This window comes from Lissotriton vulgaris, chromosome 11 (assembly GCF_964263255.1).
Source record: "Lissotriton vulgaris chromosome 11, aLisVul1.2, whole genome shotgun sequence".
NCBI classification, from domain to species: Eukaryota; Metazoa; Chordata; class Amphibia; order Caudata; family Salamandridae; genus Lissotriton; species Lissotriton vulgaris.
This window is the reverse complement of record NC_141699.1, coordinates 390,890,211-390,914,340: the sequence shown is the minus strand read 5'-3', so window position 1 is coordinate 390,914,340 and position 24,130 is coordinate 390,890,211. Positions and strand designations below refer to the sequence as shown.

General features: G+C 43.5%; 1 protein-coding gene across 1 annotated transcript in view; it reads left to right on the top strand.

The window, feature by feature from the left end:
- The window catches only part of LOC147679844 (calcium/calmodulin-dependent protein kinase type II subunit beta-like), an 820,445-nt gene that overhangs the window by 541,574 nt on the left and 254,741 nt on the right, over positions 1-24,130 (top strand). The gene's annotated exons all lie outside the window — the stretch shown is intronic.

The following is a 24,130-nucleotide window of genomic DNA, read 5'->3' as shown; positions in this document are numbered from 1 at the left end:
TCACCGGATGATGCAGAGAAATCGGAATAAATGCCATGGCACGAGCAGATACAACGCAACTACCTCACTAATATCTACCTCTAAGGCTCGTCCGCAGTCTTCCCCACCACGGAACTATGACCTATGCACACAGGAGACTCGGGCGTTCAACAACAATCTACCTCAATGTAACCAGAGTGCTATTGCTTAACACAGCAAGAAGGGAAGCAAAGGGGTACCAACGACAGAGAACTGACTATGCAACAACCATATCCCCTGAGGCCTCCCAAGCAAGAACCTCGGAGACAAAATGCAGAGCAAGGGAACTTTGCCGTCGCACACCCATTTAGCAAGTAAGGGGGAGGGGGCCGCGGCGGGAGAGGGGCGGGGGTGTGGGGGGAATGCTTTTGGTGCAAATACATGATTTGTTTCTCTTTCTCTTTCCCTCTCTCTATCTCCTTTCGCTACCTCTCCACTTGTACTCTCAGACTAGGAGGGAGCATAGGCAGCTACCGACATGCAGGGACAGGCAACACCACCACACACGGGGGGGGTGTAGAAGGAGAGTCGTGTGTTGAGGCATTCGGCTCCAAGTTCGTAAAGTGCTTTGTGTGCCTGGGTTAGGAGGCGGAAAGTTATCCTCTTATTGACAGGGAGCCAGTGGAGGTCTTTCAGGTGACCAGAAATGTGGTCTTTACGCGGGATGTCTAGTATGAGTCTGGCTGATGCGTTCTAGATGCGTTGGAGTCTTTTCTGAAGTTTTGCAGTGGTACTGGCGTATAGGGTGTTTCCGTAGTCCAGGCGGCTTGTAACCAGTGCGTTGGTGACCGTTTTTGTAGTTTCGGTGGGGATCCAGCGAAATGTTTTTTAGAGCATGCGGAGAATGTTGAAGCAAGACGAAACGGCGTTGACTTGTCTGGTCATCGAGAGTGAGGAGTCCAGAATGACGCCCAAGTTCCGTGCGTGGTCCGTCGGGATGGGTGCTTTTCCAAGGGCCTCTGGCCACCAAGAGTCGTCCCAGGCGGAGGGGGAGGTACCTAAGATAAGGACTTCTGTTTTGTCTGAATTCAGTTTCAGACGGCTGTGCTTCATCCACTCGGCTACTTCTTTCATTCCTTCATGTAGATTGGTTTTGGCAGTGTTAGGGTCTTTGGTGAGTGAGAGGATCAGTTGAGTTTCATCAGCGTAGGAGATGATGTTGAGGTTGTGTTGGCGAGCGATGGCCGCGAGGGGGCTCATGTATACGTTGAAGAGGGTGGGGCTGAGTGAAGATCCTTGTGGCACGCCGCAGATGACTTCAGTAGCCTCCGCCTCAAGGCAAGCTGGATAAGCGAAGTCATAGGCTCACCCGCACAAAATAAAAAGAACGGAGTTATTACAGTAATCAGCAAGAAATCAAAGCTAGTACTGAGAAACTCAGAGGCTGACGAAGAGGGAAGAGTCCTAGTGACCAGTCTAGCAAGAGGGGAAGAATCAATACATGTAACCAACATCTACGGTCCCAACACAGAAGACAGACCCTTCTGGGACAGGGTTGGGGAGCAATTGAACACCTTACCACTAGAAGAACTCCTAATGTCGTGTTCTTATCTAGGACCCTAATTCGATATTCCCGATTTATGCCCTTGTGAGGTTATAATCAATAATGTCCTGACAAAGGCATAAGAATGAGATTCATATTCAGTAATAGCCCATGCAATCCAAAGCACAGCACGGCTACTCCCATCGACTCCTAGAAAGCACAACGCGTTCTTTAAACAAACCAAGCCTCCAGCAGCCCGGGAAAACCCCCCTGCTTTTGTTTTGATTTGAACAAGAACGCCTGAAGTCCTGCAAGAACTGTTAGTTCTTGGTGACGTCTTATGTCCAACCTTACGTCAAACCCGGCACCTTTCAGGTATAAAATACCAACAGTTGCCTTAAGCAAACACACGGTGGCTTGGAGCAGAGCGGCCATCTACTTGCCCGAGAGCCCAGCTGATGCGAGTGCCCGTGGAAGCCGCCCCCTCTGACGCACTGAGAGAGATGCTGTCTTTTTCTCGAGCCGAGAAAATCCAGCTCCGGTGTTTCCAGCCTACCCTTGCGGGTTGCTGGGATATAGAGTCCTGAGGAAAGAGATTCCAGACCTCCCACATTCTATTACCAAGGTACGGAGCTGACTAAACCCTTGGGAGAATTCTTGATGCAGATTCTTGGCAAAATTATCTTAACTAACTTAACTTAACATCGCTACTTACTTGTCCCTTCCCACGTATAGGCTTAGGTCAGGTACACCGGGGTAGGCGTAGTTAGAAGCACAAGTTGAGCCTTTTAGTCAATATATTTCTGTATGTATATATTTTATCCATTTTTAAAGTATCATATGGCTAAGAAACCGTATCAATGCTTTTACAGTATTATTTCATAATTCTACTTTTACTGTATGCACTTTACTTTAGGTATTGCAATTGTGGCAATTAATTTCTCTTGCATGAGAAGGAAGGCTGCTCAATAAATAACACCTTTTATTGAAAACGCCTGTCTCTCTATTTCTCTGCATTCTGGTGAAACTAAGTATGTACTGCTGACTGAGTGAAATATCTGTCTATTGTTTTCACACAACTCTAGAGATATACTCTTATTCTGAGGGAGCAAAGTTGTCATGTTTATGCGGTTGTCGGAAACTGAATCCCTTCTGAGCCAGGGAAGGTTATCCATCCCTCTTCATTCAAGAAAGTTTCCAGTGACCTCTGAGCTAGCTGGCGCAAACCTAAATTAAGTTTAACATAGTCAGTAGAGACCTAGATGACCTCAGTCCTACGTCTACACTGTTGTTTATGTTATTCCAATGCGCAGAGCCTATTGGGAAAATAGGAACTACACTACACTAATAGTAGCAGGTGATATGAACCAGGTCCTAGGCCCAGCCATAGACAGACACCCACACAGACCGAGCCAACAATCACAAAGAGGGAACATCCTGGGGAATCTGTGCACGAAACTGACTCAAAGACCCCTGGAGACTTCAGAACCCAGATGGCAGAGAGTACACCTTCTATTCAAACCCACACAACTCCTACAGCAGAATCGACTACATTCTAATAGCAGATTCACACACTCACCTTATTGACCAAACAAATAGGCCCGAGAACCATCTCTGACAACTCGCACATCAGCCTGACGCTGACGGGTAAACACAATAAAAGACCAACACGCAGGTGGAGGTTTGACGATGACCTGCTCAAGAACACAACAGCCAAGGCAGAAATAGAGGCTGCTATAAAAGAATACCTAGTACTTAACGATACCCCCGATATGGACAGAAACCCCCTATGGGATGCCCTAAAGGCCACAATCAGGGGCAAAATACTCCGCATCAAAGGCAGACAAAACAGAATGAGGAATAAAAAGATTGAGGACCTAGAAAAGGAAATCAAAAACCTGGAGGCAGGACACATAGCCAACCTAACAGATAGAAATACCCTCACAACACTGACGAAAAAGAAGTACGAGCTAAACAGAATTCTTAGTGAAAGGGCTGGAACTTGGATAAACAAGTACAAAGCCATAAATCTATGCACCGCCAACAAAGCGGGGAAGGCACTAGCATCCTATCTCAAAAGCAAGCAGAAACAACACTCGATAGCAGCAGTCATAGATAACAAAAACAAATCACAGACCGCAAACAAGGAGATACTCAATGTCTTTAAAGACTTCTATGAGCAGCTCTACAAAAGAGACACCACCTTAGGCAGTGACGGAGGTAAGGCACTCCTAGACAATATAACAATGCCAGCACTCACTGACGACCAGCGTGAAACACTGGAATCAGACATTACAGGCGACGAAATAGAAAAGGCAGTAGGCAGCCTTAAAGATAACAAAGCCCCAGGCCCAGACAGGTTCACAGCGAGATTCTACAAGCAATTCCTACCCATACTTAAGCCCATGATGACTGACATGTTCTCAAACTGCGTCCAACAAGGCCACATGACACCAACAATGGCAGAAGCGAACATCATAGTAATACCCAAAGAAGGGAAAGACACGCAACACCCCAAGAACTACAGACCAATCTCCCTCATAAACGTGGACTGAAAAATATATGCGAAAATTCTAGCGACCAGACTCAATGCACACCTACCCAAACTCATACACTGCTCACAGGTAGGCTACCTCAAAAACAGAATGTCCCACGACAACACTAGACTGCTCTGCCACATAATCAACCATGCCTCTAAAAGCGACAACGCCGCAGTCATGATAGCCCTAGACACAGAGAAGGCTTTTGACAGAGTGCCCTGGCCATTCCTGGACCAGTGCATGCAGAAATTTGGCCTGGGACCTAACTACAGGAAGATGGTACTTGCACTCTACAACGAGCCCAAAGCACGCGTTGTAGTAAACGGAGGGACATCAGAACTACTCACCTTAGAACGCGGCACTAGACAGGGGTGCCCGCTATCACCGGCCCTCTTCCTACTAGCGATCGAACCACTGCTCAATATGATAAGAACGAACAAAGACATAACAGGAATTCCTATGGGAGGAGAGGCGGTGAAGCTAGCAGCCTATGCTGATGACATCCTTATCAGGCCCAGATCTTTGTACTGGGGTGAATGTAAGACATTGTTCTGCATTCTGTCCATCAACTGTGTTTTTTGCGACATCCTTATCACAACAGAGAACCCAGAGAAGTCAATAAAGGCCCTCATGGACACCATAGAGCAGTATGCACACGTATCCGGATACAAACTAAACAGAGAAAAATCAGAATGCAAACCTCTGAACGTACACACCACTAAGACTGTAGTGGGAGAATCAGGGCTAACATGGCAGAAAAAATCTATAAAGTACCTGGGCCTGCTCTTCGAGAGAGATCTCAAGTCCACATTAGACCAGAACGAACAGGCGATACTACGCAAACTGAAAGAGGGAGTAGAAGGGTGGTCACCCAAATTCACCACTTGGTGGGGGAGAGTGGAGACAGACAAAATGATGCTCACACCGATAGTGAACTATATGCTCAACATGCTCCCGCTGATTAACACAGTGGATTTCCACAAAAAGCTAGATAAGCTAATCAATAACTTCCTATGGAAGGACAAAAAACCCCGAATTAGCCTGCAAAAACTCAGGCTAGCTAAGGACCTGGGGTGCCTAAATATAACAAATTTCAAAACCTTCCAAACTGCATGCATAGCGAAACAGGGGCTGTACTGGGTCACCCCCAAACAAGACTACACCCCAGCATGGCTCTCAGTGGAGAAGTGTGGCTCACTGGTTAGAGGAGGCAGACCCAGAAGCAGAGGTCAGACCTGGGACCAGGGTTCAATTCCCGACGCGGCAGGGTCTTGAGCCCAAATGTTCACGGACTCGATAATTCTCGCTTCGGTGCCCACTCGAATCATGGGTTCACACTCTGCAACTCTGGGCATTAGCTTGCTTAATCTCCACAACGGCCCCCGCGGCGGGATGCCTGGCTTTCACCTTGGGGATGCCCAGTACGGGTTATCTCACAGGGAAAAGCCAGGACGGGTTCCCAAGGCAAGCGCCGAGATGCTCCAGGGTAAGTCGAGCGCTATATAAGACTGTATAATAATAATATATAAGACTGTATAATAACTAGAGAGGAGACTACTAGAAGGAATGGAGCCCATCGCCCTCCTCACAGCAACCAAACACCCCGCAATCAAGCACAACCCCTTACTGAGGAACACCAGGACGCCCCTCTTCAAGATAGACAGGATGTTGGACACAAGCGTGAGAAACACTCAGTGGGAGTCTATATGGCACAACCCCAAGATCAAATATAGGAACAGAACACTAGACATGCACTCCTGGTACAAGAACGGAATCCCCACAGCTAGTCAACTACACACCCAAGGCACACACACCACCTTTGACTCACTCAAGAACGAACACAAACTAGACTGCATTGAGCTATACAACTTCCTTAAGATCAAAGTAGCGATTAGTAAGGCAGACCTCAACAAACAAACGCCTTCAATACTGCAGTATGCTACCAACCTAAATAGAACAGGACACCAGGTAGCATACCTCTACAAAGCCCTGTGCCCAAGATCCACCAAACTTAACAATAAAGCCACGGCCTACTGGGAAACACTAATGGGGAGGGAACTCGGTGAGAAAGAAAAGTCCGCCCTCTGGACATCCACCTCGGGAAAGAAAGTAACGACCACCCTAAACCAAACCAAATTCTGGCTGTTACACAAAACATACTGGACCCCCGCCCGCCTAGCCTCCGTAGGGATCCGCGAAAATGACACATGCTGGAACTGTAACTGACAGAAAGGTGATCTAGCACACCTGATCTTTCACTGCCCCAAGGTTAAAAAATTCTGGTGCAAGATAGGCGAACTTATAAACGACATAACAGGCACCCCACTCCAGCTCGAGTTTCACAGCTTAGCCACAGGCTTTGTGACCCAAACAATCAAATCCAGAGAGGACAAGGACCTGATTGACCTACTATTGACAGCAGCGGTCAAGACAGTACTGGACAACTGGAAAGACACGGGGAAAGCCTCTTTCAAAACCTGGTTCAACTGGGTCACCTTTCTAAGGGGGGCGAATACCATAACGGCCAACCACACACCGAAAACACACACAAAGTGCGAAATGGGGCACTCTCTGGACAACTACCTGTCCTCGCACAAGCCGCCGTAAACATCGTAGCGAGCGAAGCTTCTGCAGGAGTCATAATCCGGCCTAGAATAGTAACGCATGCCCTCCAGAACCACAACCAACTAAACTCTCCCTATACCTCCCACCTTTTGCTCCTTCTCTTTTTCTGCCACTGTGGGGGTGGACAAATCAATGGCCGCGAAAGGGACAATCTCACTGGCCACACAAATGTATACACAGCCCGACCGCAGATGCGGGGAGGGCAGGGAAAACGGGGCAGAGAGCCGAGATGTAACCCACAAGATGACACGAACAACAGGACGCAATGCCAAGACTACGCAGCCAGTCAGAAATGCCAAAGCCAATGTTATGTTATGTGATTTTGTTACCTCTGTGCCCCCAAATCCCCCCCCCCCCTCCCCCACCGGGGCGTCTTTTTTCTGAATCTCGTCTATTGCTACCCATGTAAGTGTAATGCACCGTGTATATATAATTCCAATAAAACATTTCTCCACCTTATTTGCAGAGAGTTTATGGCGGAAGAGCCTCAGCTGGCCCTTCCATCAGAAGCCCTTGACTTGATTGCCAATCTGCCACTGGAGCACCAGGTCATTGTGATGGTCAACCCATCCCATTCAGGGAAGGGTGACCATCACCATGTGAGACATGGTGAACCCAGGCTCTGTAAACTCAGACGAACTGATTCTTATAATTTTCAGAAACAACTCCTAGTTCGGAAGCTTGTTTCTGAAAAAGAAATGGCGAGCTGGACTGAAATACGCATGGCTGCCAGATCGACATTCAGGGTGACAAAAGTACATTCAGTGTACCAACAGAGTTAGTGTGGATCTTTAATTATGGCGGATGGTCTTCTGCCAGGAGAGTAGAGGCAATGGCATCTACAGACGCGACAGGTTCATGTGCCGCCGCCCCAGGGTCTAAATAATCTTTTGAGATAGAACATGCATTAAGTTTCTCTGAATATTTAGAACTGGCGCGCTGTTTTCTGAGAATTGTACTATACAGATGCAACTACTGAGGAGACCTTCTCATGTATGCTATGTGTGTAAGAGTTTCTACTCATTAATTTAGTGTGCAAAGTAGTTGTGCCCAGTGCTTTTGTGCCTAAATCCTCTGAAACGCCTAGCTGTGATTTCAGTTGACATGAACCGTACACCGCCTTTTCAGATTTATTTCCTGCAGTTATGAAATTAGCCTGAATCAGATTGTTGTCCAAAAAATAGTTTCCTATTTCCATAATTCAAAATTGTATTCCTCCTTTTGGAAAGTGTGCAGAGGCGAAGTTCCTAATATATGTACATTTGTATTGAATACATGTCACAACCACAAGGCTATTTTTTTAACTATATGAAGCGTTTACAATAATTGTTCACAACAAAAGGGTAACCCTTGTTAGAGCCGAGTCAGAGGCCCCACTTGCCCCCAGACCCAAAATACTAGCTGAGCAACAAGAGAAATGTCTTGTATTTCACGTAATGTATTTCTTGATCATATACTGGTGTTTCATCTAAGTATGCTCAAATACATCATTGCACTGCGTGCCCTTTTTCAAGATAAATAATATTTTCATACATACATTTGGAAAGATTCCACTAAGGATCTCACGAGTACTGTATGTGACATACAGTATTTATATAAATGGCTTTTTTAATACGATACATGGAGTAGTCTTATGGTCTTGTAAAGACTATAGGAGTGACGACTTTGTTTTTGTAACATTCACACTCTCAACTTAATTGCATGTTGATGAGCCCAAATGTGTCATTCAAGGAAAATGAGATACGGTAAGCAATGTCATTTGACTGGGACCACACGTTGTGATCAAGTGGAGAAGCTAGGATTTGAGCTGAGGTTTCCCATTCACACATTCTGCCTTTCAGCTAGATGATAGGTTTACACAAAAGAAAAAATGCTTTGTGTTCACTAGGCTTTCAAGAGCTAAATTGGTACACTGAGCTCAGTAAAACCGACTTTGCATCAAAAGCTAAATCAATCTGACACCTTAAAAGAAATTTTTCCAGATACTAATTAGGTAAACCAGCTTTGATTCAGTTTCATAAGGTTGAAATGTAATAAATATTGGAGCACTTAATGCAATCCACTAAACTGCACCGATTGACGATTCTCTTATTTGGTTCCTATGTTGTGGTACCAGAATACCATTATCAGACTATTGTATGACATAAATATCATGTCCTAAACATTGTGGACAAAAAAACCCTATTTGAGGTAATCCTAGAAAATTCTATACACAATGGGATGGTCTCTTAATAAACCCTAGTTAATACACCGTTTTTGAGTCAAACTGTATTTTTCGGTATAATATTCTGGTATACAATATAGTACTTAAGCAATGAGCAAGGTATAGCACTCAGGTTAGGTGTAAATGAATGAATATATATATATATATATATATATATATATATATATATATATATATATATATATATATATATATATAATATGTGTGTGTGTGTAAATGTATATGGGCTCGCCCGATCTAAACGTTTTTCACAGAAGACCATCCTAAGAGAGACCATGAAATACATTTACAAAACAATGAGGTCTGAATTGCCTGGATACTTGCTGTTAGGTTACAAGTTTTTTATGGCAAATATCTGCGAAACGTAGCTCCAGTCTGTAGATGCAGCTTCTGCGTTTAGATTGTAATTTCAGTGGAAGAGGTTCATAAAAAAGCAAATTTCAGACTTGTTTTATGCCCGCCTGTATCACGTTTGCCGGCTGTACTTCCTTCAGAGAGACGCTGCATTCTTTTCTATCCAAAGCCTAATTAGGAAGTGTAAAACGGAAACAGGACGCTGGACTTGGTTCTAAAAACAGCCCCCTGGGACCAGGCTGGAGGCAGCACTACCTGTGCCAGGCTAGGGGCTTTTATTGGCGAACGCTCCTTTGCTGTGCCTAAAATGCTGCACGTCCCCCTTCGGGCCCTGACGTGGAAGCTTGCCAGGATATGGTAGATGGAGGCTGGCCAAAAGAGCACTTCGTACAAACATTTCCCAGAATCTAACAAGTGTGTCGAACTTCCCACTGTGGGTTGAAGGTAAAAGGGAAAAACAGTAGGCCAGGGGACTGAGGTGAATGAGAAGGCAAGGATAACCAGCATTGGCATAGCCAATTGGTCTCGCCTGTGCAAGAGCTTTTGACTGTGCCAATGGCTTTTAACCATGCTGTACAGCAGCGTGGCTGTTGAGCATGGCAAAAAGTAGTGTTGGGGAAAAAACGCTATGATGCAGCCGCCAGCTTCGTAATAGCGCCTTTTTTTAGTGGAGGGGGGAGGCAACACGGATAACGGGATGGTTTGGTGCAAATATTGAAGCCCACAGACAGGGGGCATGGCTGGGTCATTAAGATTGAAAGGGGGGCGGGGGGGGGGGGGGTAAGCTTCGGCTTCAGATTTCCCAACAATCATGCTGGCATATCCTGGTAAAATACACTATATTGAAGCAGTACACAAGACCCCTTAAGAGGCAGTGAAAAAGCAGAGGAGTGCACGTTGTCAGAGGTACTTAAAACACATCTTTTTTTTTCAAGCTAACCAAGCTTTAAGGAAGAGACCAGAGTGTGTGTATGTGTGTGTGTTAGTCTGTGTGGGCATGTAAATGCCAGGGTGAAATCTGACAGAAACCTCACCATACCAGTCTGAAAGCACCTGCACCCAACTATTTACCACAGAATATTTTTTTTAAGGCAGCGTAACATCCCACACACCTACCCATAAATCTACGCCCCTGTACACAGATACTGGTGGGAGGGGAAGAAGCAACACAACAGGTAGGGTATGAGAATGGAAGAAGCAAGGGGAGCGGTAGGGGAAGAAGCAATGGGGGAGGAATAAATAAAACAGTACCTGATGCCCAGCAAGAAGAGGACGGAATAAATCTATCCGTACTTGGTCTCTGCTCCAAACTGTTGAACAGGAAGTGACATGGGCAAGTGCTGGCCAATTAGGATGCAGCAAACTGGAGTTATGTTATAAGGCACTTGTAGAGCGCAGCTATCACTCCGAGGAGCATCATGGCGCTAAGTGGATCACTTAACAGACAGGTGGCTGGGGAAATGGTTTAGATGTGTGTTCATAAAAAACAAGATTCCCCTGACCCAACAACCAAATGGTAAGACGAATATATAATTCACAGTGCACTAAATTATAAAAAAAAACATAGTATATTACAGTAATGCTTTATTTTTAAGAAAAATATGTTAACATTTCATTACACATCTCATAAAACCTTGTACAGGCTAGACAGTTAACCCAGTTAGAGCAGTCTTTTCCTCATTCATAAAACACATGTAATTCACAAAAACAATTTCCATATAAAGATTATGGCCAGCATAATCGAGACAGACAAAAGATGTAAGACTCAAAGCTTGTCAAATCCTGATGTGCATCGTAAAAAACTTGGAAACACTATGGTCAATACATTTATTCAATCTGTATTTAACACAATTGTGTTGTTCCTTTTGATTGCACCCTTAGTAGCGTTGACACGTTTCAATTGTTTTCGGTTTACTGCACCATCTTTTTCAAGACAACCAATATCTGTCTCGGTGTAATAAAATACTTTCCTCCCTACATAAAACAAATCTATATAAAATCAATTAATACATTCTGTACATATCGACTTAACATCTCTGTTCCCTATCCTGTGCCCTTATATCTTCGCATTGTCTATACAGGAATGAGTGCATATTTCTACAATACCGACATTACCATGAAAAACATTGTTCTATAGCTGTACAATTTGATATTTTCATCACTGCATACAGAAAATATTCTAGTATAGAAATGCATCCATTGTATGCATATCAAATTAACAATACAATTCCTTTTCCCATGTCTTGCTGGATAAGCATTTCAGGTATGGGGATGTGTCAGGGACCTAACTAGGGGCCCGATGTAGGTAAATCCCATTTACCGAATTTGAAATACCGAATTTTACCGATTCGGTATTTCAAAATCGGTAAATGGGATGTAGGTCCCAACATCTGGAATCGTTACCGATTCCTTACAAATTCGGTATTTACCGATTCGGTAAATACCGAATCGGTATTTGCTATTGAATCCTATGGGCCTTTGAAGCCCATAGGATTAAAGTCAAATACCGAATCGGTATTTACCGAATCGGTAAATACCGAATTTGGCAAGGGTGCAGGGGGTGTCACTTTGACACCCTCTAGCACCCCCAAAACGGGCATGTGTGCAATGTGGCACACAGACATGCCCTAAGGGCACGTCTGTCTGTCACATGGCACATGTGTACATGCACAGATGTGCATGTACACAGGAATCGGTATTTTACCATGGATTTGTATTCCATGGTAAAATACCGATTCTGTAAGCCATGTGCTGATGGAACATTGGCTACCTACATTGCATTTTCGGTAATTTTACCGAATCGTTATCATTACCAAATCGCTAAATATTACCGATTCGGTAAATTTACCGATTCGGTAATGATAACGATTCGGTAAAATTACCGAAAATGTGCCCCTACATCTCGATAGCCCTTTACGGATCGGAAACGGCCGAAAATCGGTATTTTCGGCCGATTCCGATCGGTAAAGGGCTACCTACATCGGGCCCTAGATGTCTTTCCCATGATGTTACTCCACCTAATTCTTTGGTCTTGGCTCTTAAAGTCCCATCACTCTTTGATCTATCATGGGGATCTATTGTTCTAAGACGGTTCCCTCCTACCCCTGCATTTATATTTCACTTGATGTCAAAAAAGAGTACCTTGTATCTCTGGAGTGTTCTGTTTTCTCCCTCACCTTTTTTGGCGTCTCACTAGTTAGACGTATTATTAGTGTGTCGAGTTATACATCGCTTGATCTAATGCAAGGGGGAACACAGAAATATATAGAGCCTCCTTTAACCTCTTGCATGCTCATGACGAGCTCAGCCCCCCTCCCCCCAGCAGAGCAGGGGAATTTGCCCAGCAGGTAAGGGGTGAATAAGACTCTGTTTACCTATTTTTATGACTTGTTTAATATTTGCTATTTATTACCCATTGTAACTTGTGTTAATTCTCTCACCGCGTTAATTCAAATTGATACAAGGCGTACTGCGGGTTCTGCCTGCTAATTAATTCCCGCTATGTCGCCCATGTTTTTCAATTGTGGCTCCTGCTCTATATCGCTCTGTAAAAAGGCATATAATCTATTGTCAGTTGCAATTCTAACCGCTATTGTCTGTATCACTCAAAAACCTTTTCGTTATTACCTTATTCTCGATGTCCGTGTATTTGCGGCATATGAAGTATTTGGGAAGAATTCCGTACTCTGGACTCGCAACTGGTAAATATCAGTTGTAGGCTTTCTCAATGTCAGTTACAGTCCTTAAAGGAAAACCACAATAGGACATGTGTTAACAACTGCCCCACTACCGCTTTAGAGGGTTTCTTTTTTAATTTCAGTAATTTTTTATTGAAAGAAAGAGTTTTGTATATACAAGGTACAGTATACGGGGTTACAGTCAAAAGATTACACGGGGGGGGCATAAATAGTGGTTGCAATGACATTTTTGCCGGTGGGGTTACATACGGCCTCTGTGACATGACTGCTGCGTTCGTTCTGTGATAGAATTTGTCTTTGGCCCATGCCCGTCTCCCCCGACGCCGAGAAAGAAAGAAAAAGTGGGAAAGGAGAAAAGAAGGGTTGTGATGCTGGGTGGAGCACAGTGCACAGGTTTGATTGAGAAGGTTGTGGCGTACCTCACGGCTAGTGGCCTATGGTGGCTTGTGTGAGGACAGGTAGTTATCTAGGGAGAGCCACATTTTGCTCTTTGCGTGGGTTTTGGGTGTGTGGTTGGAGGTTATGGTGTCGGCTCCCCGAAGGAAGGTGATCCAGTTAAACCAGACCTTGAAAGACGCCTTCCCTGTGTCCTTCCAGTTGTTTAAGACTGTCTTAACCGCCGCTGTGAGTAGGAGGTCTAACAGGTCTCTGTCCTCTCTGGATTGGATTGTCGGTGCCATGAAGGCCGTGGCCAAGCTGTGAAAATCTAGCTGTAGGTAAATGCCCAGTGCGTTGTTCACGAATTTACTTATTCTTTACCAGAATCTTTTTACTTTAGGGCAGTGGAAGATTAGGTGGGCAAGGTCACCTCTGTTTGTCACAGTTCCAGCATTTGTCATTGTCCCAGACCCCTATCGCCGCCAGGCGGGCAGGGGTCCAGTATGCCCTGTGTATGAGCCAGAATTTGGTCTGGGCTAGGGTGTGGTGACTTTCTTGTGTGTTGTTGACGTTCAGAGGTTGGACTTTTCTCTCTCGCTGAGTTTCCTGTCGAGGAGTGATTCCCAGTACGCTATGACTTTGTTGTTTAGTTTGGATGTTCCTGGGCTCAGTAGTTTGTATAGGTGAGATGTTTGGTGTCCTACTTTATTTAGATTAGTTGCATATTGTAGGATTGGGGGGGTCTGCTTGTTTAGATCAGCCTTTGTGATTGCCACTTTTATCTTAAGGAAGTTGTATAGCTCGATGTCGTTTAGTTTGTATTCGTTCTTAAGTGAGTCAAAGGTGGTGTGTGTCCCTAGGGTATTCAGTTGGTTAGTAGTGGAGATGCTGTGTTTGTACCAGGAGTGCATGTCTAGCCTTTTCTCACGGTACTTTATCTTAGGGTTGAACGATATAGATTCCCACTCAGGGTTCCTAATGCTTGTATCCATTTTCTTGTCTATTTTAAGGAGGGCGTTCCTGGTGTTCTTGAGTATGGGGTTATTGGCGATCTCGGGGTGTTTGGTCGCTGTGAGTAGGGCAAGGGGGTCGAGCCCTTTCAAACTTCTCTTTTCTAGTGAGAGCCATGCTGGGGTGTACTCTTGTTCGGGTGTTAGCCAGTACAGCCCTTGTTTAGCTATACAGGCTGTTTGGAAGGTTTTAAAATTGGTTAGGTTTAGGCCACCTAGGCTTTTGCTTAGCCTGAGTTTTTGTAAGCTAATTCTGGGCTTCTTGTCTTTCCACAGGAACTTGTTTATTAGTTTATCTAGTCCCTTGTGGAATTCGTCCTGTGTTGATCAGCGGGAGCATATTGAGCATGTAGTTCACCATGGGAGTCAGCATCATTTTGATTCTCTATTCTGCCCCACCATGTAAAAAATTTGGGTGACCATGCCTCTATTTTCCCTTTCAGTTTGTTTAGTAGTGTTAATTCGTTCTGATCTAGCGTGGTCTTGAGATCTTTTTCGAACTGTAGGCCAAGGTATTGCAGGGATTTTTTCTGCCATGCCAGCCCCGAGTTCCCTAACACCTCTCTGGTTGTGTGCACGTTCAAGGGTTTGCATTCAGATTTATCTTTGTTGAGTTTATAACCAGAAGCACGTGCGTACTGTTCTATGGTGGCTATAAGCGCGGTTATTGACTGGTCTGGGTTTTCCGTGGTGATGAGAATGTCATCAGCATAAGCTGTTGGCTTGACCGTGTCTCCCCCTATTGGAATTCCTGTAATGTTTTTGTTGTCTCTTATCATGGTTAGGAGTGGTCCCAGGGCCAGTAGGAAGAGGGCCGGGGATAGCGGGTAGCCTTGACGCGTGCCCCGTTCCAAGGTGAGTGGTTCAGATGTGCCGCCATTGACTACTACGCGGGCCTTTGGCTCACTGTACATTGCTAGTACCATCTTCCTATAGTTGGGCCCCAGACCGAATTTTTGCATACAGTGGTCCAGAAACGGCCAAGACACTCTGTTGAATGCCTTTTCCGCATCTAAGGCTATCATGACTGCAGCGTTATTGCTTTTGGAGGCGTGGTTAATTAGGTGGCAGAGGAGTCTGGTGTTGTCGTGGGTTATTCTGTTTTTGAGGTAACCTACCTGTGAGCAGTGTATGAGTTTGGGTAGGAATGTATTTAGTCTGGTCGCTAGTATTTTCGCATATATTTTGGCTGTCCACATTTATTAACCCCTTGGCCGCTAAGGCATCCTGAGTCTTTCCATTCATTTTCCATTGAAATATATGGAAAGTGCATGACGAGTTACCCTTGTCATTAGCGGCGAAGAGGTTAAGGAGATTGACCTGTAGTTCTTGGGATATTGTGGATAATGTAAGTTCACCCCTCGTCTCCAATATCAGCCGGCCTCACCTCAGGAATGGCGATAAAACTTTCAGCATCTGGGTGTCTAGTGTCGTTACGATCCGCCAGAAACTCGAGTGTATGCCTCCTATTTAGCTTAAGTGTTGTGTTCCCTGATTGGTCCTAATTGCGTGCTTTCCCCGCCTTTCTTTTCTAAGTGGGAGTGTGTTTCCTTAGTTAAAGCTTCTTCTGCGATGATCTCCGCCTTCCTATTCGCTCATGCTATTGCGTCACCTCTAAGTGTTTCTCCTTTTTTTTAGTGTTTTTTTTTTTTAGAGCTGTTTGCTCATAGGTGAATGTGGGCACGTGAGACCAGTCCGTTTATTTCCTGCTACGTTGTTTGTTTCCCTGGTAACACTATGTTTCCCTAAATTGTTTCTGTTGGCGTGTTCCGTGAACGAAAATTGAAAGAATTGTATATTTCTTTCAAAAGTATCTGGTAGGTTCCCTTCCTCCTTCCTAGATACTATTTCCATCGTAAAGTTAGGCATCTTCCAGAGATCGCTACGAATGCCTATCATTGGGAGTGCCCTAATCTCTCACATGGTGGTTAAACGGGACACCTCAACTTTATTGTTCCAATGGTTACTGCGAATGATGCCCTGTTAAGTCTCATGATTGCTATTCTTTTATGCACGCTCGTTGTGGTCCCTCATTCTACATGTGTCTCTGATCTCGGGTATCATTGTTTCTAACTTGATTATTGGGGAAAAATATATCAGTTATATTCTTTCCAGTTTCTTTATGGACACTGCATGCGTTACCCATTCAAATTCTACTATAAGCTATATTATCTCTGATTTCCTACAGGCACTATTTGTGAAGCCCTTTCATACTCTGCCCTTCTGATTGTTATGGCTATCCCTATTTATTTTAGGTATTTTTCTATTGTCTGTTTATCTAAAAGGAGCATGAACCTCACCCTCTGGACAGGGTTACAGGAGTAATTGTCGTCACCTCCATCTATGTTTGTATAATTCTGACCCAGTCTTCCCTCGAGTTAAGGCCTGCCTTTACTGTGTTAAGGTAACACATGAACCATTGTTCCCTCTTCTTTCTTTTCTGGTCAAGGTCACCTTCCCTCCTGTTGGATCACTACTTTTCCAGAATAAACCATTGAAACTCATTGCACTCATGATTATTGTTGATGAAGTGATCTGTTAAAGCAGCATTGGCCTTATTAGTTCTAATGGCTGATTTGTGTTCCAGGATGCGTGTGCGTAGTTCTCTGCTCGTCTTGCCTACGTATCGTAGTCCACATGGACAAATAAGGAGATAGACCACATTTTTGCTGCAGCAGTTATTTAATATATTGGCCGTTGGTTTTTTTCCAGCAAAAGTAATACTTTTATTTTCTAGACACTGTGGACATATAGAACACGTCCGGCATCTATAATTGCCTTTAGCAGGCTCGCCCATTAATGTGTTTTGTTTACCTTCTGTTGTCTTGTAAGTTCTAACCAATGAGTTTCTTATCGTTTTATTCCTTCTGAATGAGAAGAGGGGGTTATCCAATTGTTTGTCAGTACCATAATTCAGGATTTTCCAATTCCTGTTGACAATATGTTTAATCTGATTACTTATGTGTGAGTATTGTGTTACAAACACAAGTCTTCCTGATGCTACAATTTTTTTGGTCTTATTCGGATCCAGCAAGCTCTCCCTATCATAAAATCTTGCTCTTTTTAGTGAGTTCTTGATCAATTTGTTAGGGTAGCCTCTCGCTTTAAATTTCTTTTACATATATTCTGCATGGTGGTAAAAATCCACTAGTGTTGTACAATTTCTTCGTAGTCTAAAGAATTCCCCAAAGGGAATATTATTTTTCTGTGAATGAGGGTGATTGCTAGTATATTGTAGAAGTGTGTTCTTGTCAGTGGGCTTGGTGTAAAGCTCCACTTGTAGTTGATCCTCCTCATTTTGATTATAATGTCAAGGAACTCAACCCTAGAATCGCTGTAATGGGCAGTGAATTTTAGATTAGGGTCCCCCAAATTGATCCACTCCAGGAGCTCCTCTAGAGCCATGCTGGCACCGTTCCATATGAAAATAATATCATCTATGAAACGGTGCCAGCATGTGATGTTCTCGTAATAAGGGGCAATCTCATTGAAGACATGTCGTTGTTCGAAGTCTCCAACATACAGACAGGCTAGACTGGGGACACAAGTGGCCCCCATGCTGGTTCCCTTAGTCTGAAGGTAAACTTCCTCCTTGAACAGGAACATATTGTTCTTTAGCACCATTTTGATACAGGACATTATGAAGTCTTTATTCCCTCAATTGAGCTCTTCGCCCTCCAAGATGGCAGAAATGACCTCAATTGCGTTGTCTTGGGGGATATTGGTATACAGGGCTTCAATGTCCAGGGTGACCCATAATTGGGTCACCCTGTTGAAGCCCTGACCTTCAAAAATCGTTATTGCGTGGGCAGTGGGCAGGATCTTTGTGATATGATCTGTGTCTCCCTACAATTGTTTTAAGGAAGAAGTCCACATACCTACTAAGATGTTCCAATATTGACCCAATGCTGCTTACTATAGGCCTCATGGGTGGATTAGATACATTTTTGTGGATTTTCCGCAATCCATAAATTGCCGGAATCACTGGATGTGCATTCAGTAAGAATTTATATCCATTTGCACATATACAACCTTCCTCTTTTCCTACATTGAGCAGCATTTCTACCTCTTTCCTTAATCTGCCTACTTCTGTAAATTTAATCCGCTTATAATGTTCCTTCACATTAAGAAGTTCTCTCATCTTGTCTTCAAATTTCAGCGAATCGAATAAAACTACTCCCTCCCCCCCTCCCTCTTGTCAGCAGGTTTTATAGTCAGCTGATCACATTCCTGTAGGTTTGTTAATGCCTTTCTGTGTTCTTTCGATAAATTGTTATTGAAGTTCTTTTGCACTGTCTTTCTCATATTCTTGATTTCCATTTCTACCACCTTTTCGAAAATTTCTGTATTTTTGTCAATTTGGGCCAAACTCAGTGTGAAGGTGGATGTAGGTTTAAAACCAGACACATTGGGTTGGGGTGTATACATTTTATCTTCAAAAACCTATTTAACCTGATTTTTCTGAAAGTTTCTAAGGTCACTTTCTAATTCAAACCTATTTTCTTCAGAAGTGGGGTTGAAGCTGAATCCTCTTTGTAACACATCTTGCTCCTCCTTACTAAGTATCCTTTGGGATAACTTAATTATGGGGAGTTCATTCATCTCCAATACTGTTTGTTCCTCATGGCTAGATATTCCTGCCCGCCATTCTGAGGTTGATGGTTCCTCCTGGCTTCCTGTCGGTTGTAACCTCTGAAACCCTGTTGTCCTCGGTTGTGGCGTCTCCCTAAAAAAGTCTCCCGCTTAAATGATGATCCCCCTCTGTTTCTATGTGATCCTTTCTCCTCCTCATCGCTACTGGAGCCAGAGGTCTCAGAGAAAGTTATGCTTTTACTTCCACCTCTTGAATAGAGTGGTCTCTGGAATTGGGGGTTTCTCCCACCTCTGTTCTTTCTTATTGTCAAAGTAATCCTTATTAGTATATGGGTAAACCCCTTCCACACTGTACCTCGCTACGTCTTTCTTGAACTTCTTAACTTTTTTAGTTAAATATTCCCTGTAACTTTGTTTCCATTTGTAATTCCTCTAGTTTTCTCTTTGCATCTTCTAATGCTGGATTTTGTTTTAACTGTATTTCTAGTCCCTCAATTTCCTGTTTTTCTATTTCTATTAGTTCTTGAGCTGTTTCTATAATAAGAATCAGCCAGTCACGGCTCCACCGATTAGATGTGTGCTCTACATAGAGCATCAGGGGGCCTAAAAATCCCGGTTTTCAGAGCTTTCCTGAAGTGGGTTTGTGATTGAATGAAACGTAAGTGGTTGGGGAGTTGGTTCCAATCATTGGTCCCAATCAACGCAATTGATTTCCTCCCTTTTAAGACACATCTGAAAGCAGGGTTTTTTAGTAAATATGCGTTAAATGATCTAAGAGTATGGTGTGGCCCATACCATGCAAATCTGGGCCGAAGAGTATGGTGTGGCACAGTCAAAGATCTTTTTCAGTGACTTTATCAGATGGGAGTAGGTCCCAGCCACTGTTAGGGATTCTTGCTGGAAGGATAGTGCGGAGTCAAATTTGACCCCCAAATTCCTAGCTACCATTACTGTGTTGGGGGGAGGAGGATTGTCAGAAGGCCACCATAGAGTAGGGAAGAAGATGTTCACTTTATCCAGTGGCATGATTTCTGTTTTTTACGAGTTACATGTTAAATGATTTGTTTTCATCCAATTAAAGACTGTTGTGAGACATTGACGAAGATTTTCCTCAGCTAGTGTTTTTTTTTTTTTAATCTAAGACCAGAATTAGCTGCGTATCGTCCGCATATGAGATGGTCTTGATGTTAAAGGACGACATCAGACCAATCAGAGGGGCCATATAGACATTGAAAAGCACTGGACTGAGAATGGATCCTTGTGGAACCCCGGAGAGCTGGGATTTTTCTACTGACTGGTATTGTCAGAGAGTAATGACTTGTCTTCGGTTTTGTAGAAATGATTTTAGCCAAGTCAGGACGAGATGAGAGATACCATATGACTCGAGACCGTCCAGGAGAATAAAATGTGAGACCATATCGAAGGCAGCTGATAGGTCTAATAAGACCAATGCAGCAATCCTTCCCTGGTCTAGAGCGGCTTTAAGGGATTCAGCGGTGTACAGGAGGGCTGATTCCGTAGAATGCTGAGGCCTGAAACCTGATTGATTAGGGTGTAAGATATTGGCTCCTTCCAGATAAGTCACAAGTTGAGTTAACAAGTTTTTCAGTAATCCTACTCAGACATAGAAGTAGGGAGATGGGTCGTAGATTGGTATGGGTGGTGAGATCAGCAAGTTGTTTCTTTTGGAGGGGTTTAACTGCCTCAAGTTTCCATTCATTTGGAACTTCTGCTAACGACAGGGAAGCATTTATTATATTATTGATGACTGGATTGACAGTATCTGTCTTAGCATGTAGAATTAAGGGGGGGGCATGGGTCAAAAGGAGAACCCAATTTAACTGCGAGAGTAGCCTGATAGGATTGGTCTAGGCTAATGGCTTGAAAAACTCGAAGGGGTGGTCTATTGTTTTCTAGATCAGTAGTTGTAGTAGCGAGAGAAACGGAGGGTACTGGGAAATCTTGTTGTAATGACTGAACCTTCTGTTCGAAGTAGTCTGCTATACTGCCGCAGAGAGACTGTGATGGGGGGGATCTCCTGTTTGAGGGATATGGGGTTAGTGAAAGAGTTCACTATCTTAAAGATGTTTTTTATGTTTGCATTGGCCAGTTTAAGCAGTTAGGTGAAATAGGTTTTCTTGGCAGCTTTGATTTGTTAGTGGGAGTTTTTAAGAGCTGCTTTATACTTGCTTAGTTCCACCTGTTCATATTTTTGTCGCCATATACGTTCCAAAATCCTGCAGTAACTATGTAGTTGTTTCAGGTTTTGGGTGTACCATGGGGCAGATGGTTTCTTAAACGGTCTGTTATTTTGTGTGAGCGGAGGTGCAAAACGACCTCTGAGAGGACATCTACTGCATGAAACATTGATTATCTACTGCTGGATGTCCCGACAGCCTAGGCCTGCAAACTGAGGTTCCTAGACTGAGGTGTGGGAGGGTTGCCATATCATTCCACCTGAGTCTGATGTTTTGAGTGGTGGGGATGTCGCTCTTTAGGTTTTTCATGTGCTAGTATTTAATTTCTAGAGGTATAAGCTTGTGATCGGACCAGGTTAAGCTAACTGGGGCCTTGACTAGAAGGGTCATGAGATTAGAGCAAATACCATCCAGAATGTGGCCTGCATAATGGGTTGGTGTGGATATCCGCTGAACCAGGCCAAGTGTATCCATGATTTCCAGGAAATTCTGTGCACCCATGTCCTTTTGAGCATCTAGGTGAATATTAAAATCTCCTAATAGGGTGAAATTGGAGAATATGAGGGTTGACTTCGAAGTCAACGAATGGTAAGCAATTAACTGGCCTCTAGCCCCTTACAGTTCACAATACCCCTTGCAGCTACAGCATATGTGTTGTCGACAGGTGAGACTTTAAAATTGGCTCACCTGCTATTCTTTTAGGAACCTAGTTATATTAGAGAATCATATAATCAGTGGTTCGTAGTAATACATTTATAAAGCATAGTTGATTATACAGTATGCAGTAACTCTGCCAAATGCACCTTTTTTGGATAGTCAAAGCAAATTTCACAATAGGCTACCCATGCATTTTTGTTTTTTAGCTAGATTACACAGCAACAACACAAGGACCAAGCAAAAGACGTTGTAAGTTTGTACAATTAATGCTTGTAATAAAGTGTATATACAGGTTGCAGGTACACACAAATAATACAACTGTAAGTTGTGCAGACGTCATAGTGCACAGTGATGAAAAGTGCTCATATGAAGAAGTGTAAAAGTGCACCAAAATGAGCTGCAGACAGAATCTGTTGATTTCATTCCAGTATGTCCTAGATACTTCTGTGGCCTGTGAAAAAATATTCCGTTCAGTCTGTAGCTGTTGACTTAGTGTCAAATGTCAGTGAGGCTCCTGAGGACTTGGCCACTACAAGTCAGGCATGCTCATAAGATCCATTGAGACTCCGAATCAGTGGATTAATAAAGTTGTTCTGTAAGTAAATCCAATCATCAAGGATGAGAAGGCAGTTCCTAGAAATGGTAGGCTCGCTACCTTGGACCCGACTTAAGGACTTCCCCACCTCACTTCCAATCAGTTACACCTTATTTTGCAAATTGTGTATAAAACTGCGTGGCAGGGCAGAAGTGGAAGAGTGACTAGAGGTCTCAGAGACTTTACCCAAGTTCCCACAATACACAAATAGAGAGGATTGCAAATAGGACAGAAAGACTCTTTAAAGTTCTCTTTTGATTCACTGGCGCTAGCAGTCTCAAGAGTTTTAACTCCTTCTGCAATGCTATGGAATTAAAGTCAATAACCATCCACCATTAAATTAAAGTATAAAGTGCAGAAAAACTCAAGAAAAAAGGGCAAGCATCTGCAATACAATAGGTCTCACATATACACGAGTTTTAGCTATTGGCATTGTAGATGACAATGCCTTTTATTTATGTGTTTTTTTAAAAACGTAAATAAAAGGCATTGTCATTTACAATGCCAATAGCTTAAACTCTTGCAAATGTGAGACCTATTGCATTCCAAATTCTTGAAGGCATCGCTGAGTTGCCGCCTTCTGTCTCCCATGGACCCCGAAGAGCTCCCTGTTAGCTAAAAGTTAAATAAACAAGCCGGTAATCAGAACTGCGCATGAGCGACCCTCCTTCAGTAAGAGAAACTCATTAAAAAAATAGTGCTTACAGACTAAAGAAGACGTACCGTGTAACAACCAAAGTAAAAGGGCCCGTCATCATGGGAAGTTACAAAGAAAGACAAGGCGGTACTAACGAGGGACTAACAGGCCTAATAACGAACCAGAAGCCAGCGTTTACGATGGACAATGACAGAAGCCAATGACAAATATGGGTGGAGAGTGGACAGGGCTTCAAGTACATACTCCAAATACAGCATGGCTTGCAGAGCAGCACATGCGCTACCCAGGTTCGACCTAAAAACAGAAGCAATCAAATCAACATTTTATTGCTCAAAATTAAAGAAAAATGTAGATAGGAGAAACGTGGATAATAGAAATAGAATGCAGATGGGGAAATATAGATCGAGGAAATACTACTATTGTTAGGGGAGGGGCATCATGGCCCACATGAAGCTTAGTCTCTCACGAGTCATGGCCCTGTCCCTCACTGAACAATTGTAACAATACAATACTACATTCTGGATATCTGTATATACGAACACATAGATGTCTAGAAAAATGCACTGATTTGACAACTCGACCATCAAGACTTCTTGTAGCTGAGACCTATAAGAATGAGTGTGGTGAAAATACTTTTAAAATAAGTGATCTCGGGCAGGGACTCCAGGCCGTTGTATTGATGTGATCAGTCATGAGTTCCCAGAGAGAACTACCGGGCGCAGGTAAGGGGTAGAGGCGTACCTTTAACAGGGATGTTTCCAGTGTGACACCCTTCACATTCATTTTTGGTTTGGTACTTGGGTCAGGGGGCCCCGAGTTGAGTCTGCCATATCTGGCATTTTATTTCGCCATTTTTATTTCCTTAAGAGGTTTTAACTTGCTCAGTTTCTGAATCAGGTTCTTAAATATAGATATTGACTGGTTTTCCCAAAAAACAGAAAATCTGAACTCCCTAGAAATACTACTTAAATGGGAGCAAATTTACTACTTTTCGGAATTCACAAGTATTGGAAGTAGTAGGCTTGGAAAGCTGCCCCAGTCCCAAGTTTCCAGGCATACTACTGGCAATAAAAGACCAATAAGGTGAAGGGATGCATAC